Consider the following 8,228-nt stretch of genomic DNA (forward strand, 5'->3'; position numbering starts at 1 on the left):
TTTTAGATCAAGAAGACCAAGATCCAGATCCTAATCAGTAAGAGGATTCTGAGTAGTTCACCACTTGAACTCCTTTCAAGTGCTAGTGAAGGTTGTTCTAGGATGCTTATTTATTCGCTTTGTTTTAATTACCATTTGATTTTTAGAAGAGACATTCCCATAGCCCTATTGAACTTTCTAAATTATTGTGTAAGGAATATAAACCCTAACTCTATTATTTGCTTCCGCATTTAAATTATAAATTTATTTTCTTTAAGGTTCCAAGCATTTACATGAATATATGGTATGTTGTGTGTAATTGTATATGTGTGTATGTATCAGAGATTGTGTGTGCGAATATAAATATATATTTTGTGTGAGATATTAAGTGAGAGTACATGTCTGTATTATAATATATATGTGTATTAATATGTGTGTACACATGGTATGCGTGTTAATGTGTAATCCGTATGTATGTAACAGTATATGTATTTGTTTATAATTGTGTGTAGAAATTAAGATAATTGTATTCGTGTTAGATTATTTACAAGAATTAAGAATCTTAAGTTAATGTAGATTTTAGATGTTTAACTAAGAAATTGAATAAGTTTAAATGATCGAAAAAACAAACACTAAAGAAATAGACAGGTGTAGGTTAGTTAGAGAAATAGATTGAATAAGCGCTAGTAAGGTAAATATATAAAATAGTTCTAGAAATATAGGATTTTAAGTAAATTTAAAAATAAGGTATGTGGCAAGTAGATAGAAGAATAAGAGAAACTTTTGATGATAGAATAAGGAAACTATGAATAATTAATAAAACATTTAATTAGTTAGTCGTGAATCGAGAAGAGGAGGGTGCGTATGTGGCTGAAGTTTAGTGGATATAGTGAACCTCACATGGATAGCTTTGTGAAACCTAGTTCAGAAGTGGATAGGTATTTGTGAACGTGTGGGTCACTTAACAAACGTATCTGCTGTGGTCAATGTGAGATTTGTATGTTTGTTATCCATGCGATGAAGGGACCATTTTCATCTCTCCTTGATAATGATATAACGGACATCGCGCGATAGTAACCAAAATAAGCTTTAAAGGACTAACTAATGTAAAATTATGATCTAGAGTGGAGTAATATGTGTGGTTGAGAAATCTGAATTGAATCCGAGTGGAGAGATTTGTGTGTGTGAGAAAATTCTTTTTGTTCGAGAAAGATGTGAATCCATGTGTATGTGTGTACAAACTATATATGTAAGGCATATGTAAAAGTAATTAGCAAAAGAATGGAACTAAGAATAAAGTTTAGAAGAGAGAATTGAGAATATTAAATATGAATTGAGAAAATGAAAATGTGATTGAAGTGAGGACAAGAGTTAGATCAGAAGAGTAAGGATTATAATATGTTTCGTGTGATAATTTGTTTTGTTGTGTATTTTGATTGTGATGCTTTGTTTGATATTTTCTTGAGCATAAGTATTATTATATTTTGTATATTGCATGAATGTATGTATTTAAGTCTCTGTTATAGAATTCTTTTCTTACTGAGCTCGTGAAGCTCATCCATATTCACCCCCATTAAGGTCAGAGGAGATGAGAAACAAGTCCAAGATCAATAAAAGATGGTGAAAAAATCCTTATTAGTTTCTATTTTAAATTTATAAATTAATTTAGATGACTTAATTATTTGTAAATAAATAATTATTCTGTCACAAGTGATGTGTATTAATGTGTAGTTTTGCTGCATATTTAACATTTATCAGTTCCAATAATTGTAAATGTTGTGCAAAGATTCGTTTCCACCGATATTGGAGTTCAGACTGTTACAATTAACCTCAAGTTCTTGTCCAAAACAAAAATAGAAAATATTTAGTGAATCCCTCATTTTTTAGGTGCGGGGTCTTGGGTGTCCTGATATGAAAATGATAATTAATGAACAAGGTAAGCTACATTAGCTTAGTAAGGATACAAAAATCAGTCAGCACAATATCTTATCAAAACATTGTAGAAAATAATAAAACACCGATGGAATATAAACTTTAAAATTCATTTTATATTTTAAAAACTTCTCATATCTTTCTCATTCACAATATCACCCAATCATACCATGTCCATGTTTGAATAACTACACTTTTACACAGAAACCATCATATCCTAATTCAAAGAAAAACATATATAGAACGCTAATTAGTTGAACATATTTCATATTCAATTGAGATTTATAATTTTATTTACTTTATTGAATTTCATCTGGTAATGCCATTTTGATCGGTATCATTGAGGTTCTATTAGGATCCCTTTTACGTATGGATACTAAACAACTATCAGTCGTCCTCATATTGCAACCCATATGAGCGCCATAATAATTGATAGTCTTCATACTCTAACTTGTATGAGCATCACAATAATCAACTTCGCTAATACCCCAACTTTTATGGGCACCCCAATTACTAGTTATCCTAATACCCTAACCCATATGAGTGCTGATAACTATTTTTTAACCCGTCTGGCTAAGGCTGTATCCACAATAGAGTTCACCATGTAAATAGTACATACCCAACCTCCCTTGTCGATGTCTATTAAATTTATTTTCCTCATCTTTTAAAGGACTCCTTTGAATTTACCCTTGACTTTATATTCCTTTACTTCATAGCCTATGTATGACCAATTTATTCTTGTAGTTTCAGCTTAAACGTTCATTCTAATATTAGAAATTTAATAACTCTCTAACTTCCCAATAAAATCAAATTAATTTGTTATCATTTGTTATACTTACCAACTCATTTTCTAGTTTTCCTGTTTACCACAAATCAATTTGTACAAACATTCACATTGCCCACTACCATACAAACATAATCACAAATACCCCACCTAACACACACTCGTTGTCCTAACCTACAACATGTACATCCTGTAACACCCAAAATTTTCCTTTATTATTTTGTTATTTATTTTTATTTTATTTCAATTTTTATTAGAATTTTTGTTTAATTTTATTCTATTTTAATTTTTAATTTATAAGGTTTTATTTTAATTTAATTTAATTTAAAAGAAATAAAAATAATAATAATAATAAAATGGGGTAAAATTTTATTAGGATAATTTAATTCAAAAATACCCCGTGTCCTGGGGGTGTTTTTGAAAAGAAAATCGAAAAACGGGGGTCAAAATGTAATTTTAAAAAATAGTGACACGTCAACAGCCATGGCAGTAGCCTGGTCAGCAGCCTTGGCCAACCAGGACACGCCGCGTGGCAGGGACGCTGACGCGGGAAGCCACATTGGATGGAGACACGTTGGCGATCAGTTCTCGCGTGCGTGCGATCGGACGACCCAAATCCGTTCCTGCGCGCATGGACGGCCCAGATCAAAGGCGCGCGTGGACGGCCTAGATCTCACGTGTACGGACGGTCCAGATTTGATCATGCACGGACAGTCCAAATCGCATCGCGATAGACGGTCTAGATTTATTTCTAATTTAATCACGATCGGATGACCCAGATTAAATCATGATGGACGGCTCAGATTAAAAAGGGAGGGTTATAAATAATCGCATCCACACCCAACCCCAAACCCTAGCCGCTAGAACCCTTGCCGGAGAAGACGACCCAGCCACTGGAGGAACCGGCCGCTACCACCCGCCGCCGCACCGGAGGACTTTCCGGCCGCCAAACGAGGTAAAATTTATCCCCTTGGCTCGTTTTTCGATGCCAAACCTCTCTGTGGCCAAATCGGAGCCAAACCACCAGCCGATTGGCCAAAAAACACTGCCGAAGTCTAGCGGCGCCACTGCGGATTTCCTCGATTGGCGTCCGATGAGGCCCTTCCCGTTTCCCGTTCGATGTAATTTTTATGCCACTGTGACCACCGTCCTTTTCTCTACAGGTTGACCGGAGCAAAACACCGAATCGCAACTCGCACCGGAGGAGCCGCCGTACCCGAGAGCTTCGCCGCTGGTAAGTCTCAGTTTTCTGGAATTTTTTGGCCCACCGAAGGCCATAGGGGTGTTTTATCATAGGAACCAATGCAAGTTTTGCCAAATTCGACCGAAAATGACCGAAAACGGCCAACCCAAGGCGGATCGTCGCCGTGCCAGAATTCTGAAATTGGCCGAAAGGGCCTTAGGTCTGATTTGAGATTTTTTGGGGACATGTGCAGGCATCAGAAGTGTGTTTTAGTTTTTGGAGAAAAATTTAGAGAATCTAGGGACTGCCTGTAGGTGCAGTGAGAACCCGATTTCATATTTCGAAACAAGTAAGGATCTCTCACCTTATTTTCTATCACGGCATTAAAGCCTAATAAATGATAAAACGGTATTTTATAAATTAATAGATATGTATAATTGATTGAGGTTACTAATGGAGTCCGAATCTGATATATTTTCGGTCAGGCGTTGTTTGATTTATTTTACAGTTTTGAATGCAGTATGGTGCTTGATGTATTTATCTATGGTTTCATATGCATGAATCATGGTTTCATTTATTATGCTTTGAATTATTGTGAACCCGATGTTGTATTGCCTTGTTTGATGTCCATTGCTGGTTTACGTGTTTGTGTTTGATTGGATAATTGAGATTAAGAAAAATGGTAAAAAGGTATGTGAATTGATAATGGATAATGTCGACAGCCTCACTAGATATCCTGGGAGATGGTGGACGGACCGGGTCCATAAGAAACCCTACCGGGAACGTGGTCTCTCATATCGGACGGGGTATGAAGACTTTATGTGTTTTGGCGCCCATACCGGACGGAGTATGGGGACGACCTGTTTCACCCTCAAACCAGATGGGGTATTGAGGTTTATGATTTTGGCGTCCATGCCGGACGGAGTATAGGGACGGGCTTGGAATTAAGTTATTAATGTGAATGGTTCACGTGTAGCGGGGACCCCCTATGGATCCCCATGGATACTAGTAGGCTGATAAAAAAAGGGGTAATTGTTGCTTGATGATTGAAATATAAAAGCATGATATGTGTTATGTTGCAGAGTGTGGGTGATCTTATGATATTTATGATGTAATTATTTTCATAAATTATTTTCATGAATCTCACCGAGGTAGGTAGACAGTAAAAGGTTTTATTATTGATAAATGAGTTTGTTATAAATTATGCTCAATTGGTCGTTTTCGTTTTCTACTAACCTTTACTTTTGTGACAGTGAGGTAGTGTGATGTCTTTATTGGGCTAGTGTAACTCATTCCTTACTTAACCATTTCAGATCAGGAGGACTTGGTTCCCGAGCCCGTTCTGCAGAAAGACGGCGAGTAGAAGCCAAAGAATTTATTAGTTTTCCTTACAGCATTCATTCATAGTATTTCCTTTAAGTTAGTTTATTCTTTTATACTTTAATTCGTTTTAGTTATTGTGTAAGGGATGTTAATCATAATATATTTTATTTCGTTTCTGCACTTAAAATAAATATATATATATTTTCTTTTAATTTCCGAGGCCGTTACACATCCAGTCCTCAACGCAGACATAGCCTGTAGCACCCACACATATCTTTCTCATTTTTGTTTATACAAACCCACAGACAAGCACAATCAATCAAAGTATACATCAGATACTACTTGGAGACTAGTAAATACGTCAACACACACACACACACACACACACACACACACACTCATAGAGGCATTTACCATCAAATTTATTATTGTAAATAACTTATATTGATAATCATAACTGAAAACACATGAGAAACAAATTTATTTGAATTTTTATTTGTTAATATTAAGTTTCTTTAGGTAACTCTTTTTGATTAAGTATTAAATTAGATAGTATTATTATTATTATTTATTATCTATTATTATGACTTCATTTTATTTTTATCATACTTGATGTATTTTATTTTTATTTTGTAATTCTTTTAAGTCTTATTCATCAATTATTTTGCTGTCTAATTTTCTCAAAATTTGACATTCTTCTTCAAATTTTATTTCCTTCTAACTTAAATCATATTTATTCAATCAAATTCAATTTTTATTAATTTATTATCCAACCAAACTTAATTCTTATTAATTATTTGTTCTATTAAATTCAATTCTCACTAATTATATATTCCATCAAAGTCAACTCTCATAACTGTCACCATTTGCCTAATTCTTAATTAAATCTTAGTTTCTTTATTCTTCTCCCATATATATACACACGAACAAACATATGCTTACACACACACACACACACACACACACACACACACACACACACACACACACACACACACACACACACGTACGCGCACGCACGCACACACACACACGTACGTGCACGCGCGCGCACACACACACACACACACACACGCACGCACGCGCGCACACACACACACACACGCACGCACGCACGCACGCACGCACGCACACACACACACACACACTTATTTTGATTAAAACACATTTATATATAATAAAATATAGACACATATATTATTATATTGAACACAAATATCCCATGCATACTAACATACATATGTGTAATGCACACATTTCGTATGTAAGTTTATTCATTTATCATATTTTTCTATTTTTATAATTTACACCATAATATAAATTTTATAACTATAATTGTAAAGTTTATTATTGTTATTTAGATATATATACCATCATGCAGTATTATTTATATTATTTTATGTATAAATACTTATTAAAAGATACAGATTATACATGCATACGAATATTATTTTAATCATATATATCCATACATGCAATTATTTATACATAGCTATATGTATATACATATACACACATGGAAAATATCCGTGTATCTATATATATATATATTTTGTTTCTCTTTATACATTTATACCCAATTCATGCAAATAAATATATTTTCACAGATTACTTATAATTTATATATATTTCTCATGTGTGTAATATGTATGTATACATACACACCATATATATCCTTAATAAATATATATATAGGAATATAACTTAATTTAGTTGTTCTCTTACTACACCGAACCCTAACCATCTCTTTGTTTAAATTTAGATTTTTTATTCAAAATCATGTAAACTCATAATGTATTTATCTTAAACATCATGCATGCCATAGTTTAAATAATTTAAAGAAGAATAACATAAACAAAGTTAACAAAAAAAAACAAATAGTTTGCCCCTATCGATTAACCCGCATGCGTCACCATTTTAAAGAGTTAAACGATTCATTATAATATTTTAAAGTTAAATATTAGATAAACGGATCTAAAAAATAACCATAATTAGTATCCCTACCTTAATTGAAATAGAAAACGGTCAGGTTTCATGGTGGGGATGAGCTTTCCTTCGACCAAAGGTTTACCCTTTTGGATTTGGATTTTTTTTCCTAAATGTGCATAAAAATTAATGAAATCTAAACTATAAAAGAAAAGGGAAAAAAACAGGAAGAAATCAGCTTACCTTTGCCGGTTTTCTTCTTCTAGTGTGGCAGCTCTGCCTAGCTTCACCACTTTCTTCCTATTTCTAGTGACTTTCTCTCATCTTTTTTTTTTTTTTGTTTAGGTTAATTAAAAGAGGGGAAAATGTGTTTTTGGGTGTTTATATAATAGGGAAAGAATAAGGATGGTGAGATGGATTAATTTAGATGACATGGAAGCCACAAAGGGAGAGGGAATCTCCCTATCCATGTACATGGTGACCATGTGGCCACTCTTATCCCCTTTCCTATTTTTTTCCCATTCTAAAATCTCACATGCAACCCATTTTATTTGATTGATCATTTTCTTTATTGTGAAAATTTAATCCTAATTTACCTTTTTTTCTCTATTTTGTTTTTATATTTATTTTACAATTTTTAATTTAATTAATTTACAAAATTTATTATTTTCTAATTAATTTTTAAGTTAATTAATTTTCTAAATTTCTTTATAATTTAATTTTATTATTTTATAAATATTAATATTCCATAATTACTTTTAATTTAATTTTTTAACTAATTAAGAGTTTTAATATGTATTTTTTCAAATCCTTTCCTAATTTATGTTAATTTTCTAAATAAAGTTCCATTCTCCAAATAATTTTATTATTAAATTTAATTTATTTTACAAATTTTTCTAATTTTCTCCCAAATTTCGTAAATAAAATTCGGAGTTTGATTTCAAAGCTATTACATAAATTGTATTTAGGGAGTACACATAAGACAATAAAAATTTCTTATAAGAGAGATATGAATAAATGTTTACTACAGGATCAATAAGGAATGATTATAAACTCTATTTCATGGTTCATATGATTATAACTATGACTGTAATTATGTCT

The 8,228-nt window shown here is 32.6% G+C and overlaps 1 long non-coding RNA gene across 1 annotated transcript; it reads right to left on the reverse strand.

Annotated features, from left to right (window-relative positions):
- Window positions 1-1,764: 1,764 nt before the first annotated feature.
- LOC148240240 (uncharacterized) lies at window positions 1,765-7,458 on the reverse strand. The gene is made up of 3 exons (XR_015816390.1): window positions 7,371-7,458; window positions 7,206-7,296; window positions 1,765-1,885 (listed from the first exon to the last, which is right to left on the reverse strand). It is a non-coding gene; the product is annotated as an uncharacterized LOC148240240 (long non-coding RNA).
- Between the last annotated feature and the right edge of the window lie 770 nt (window positions 7,459-8,228).

This window comes from Carica papaya, chromosome 9 (assembly GCF_054855325.1).
Source record: "Carica papaya isolate Zhongbai chromosome 9, ASM5485532v1, whole genome shotgun sequence".
Classification (NCBI taxonomy): Eukaryota; Viridiplantae; Streptophyta; class Magnoliopsida; order Brassicales; family Caricaceae; genus Carica; species Carica papaya.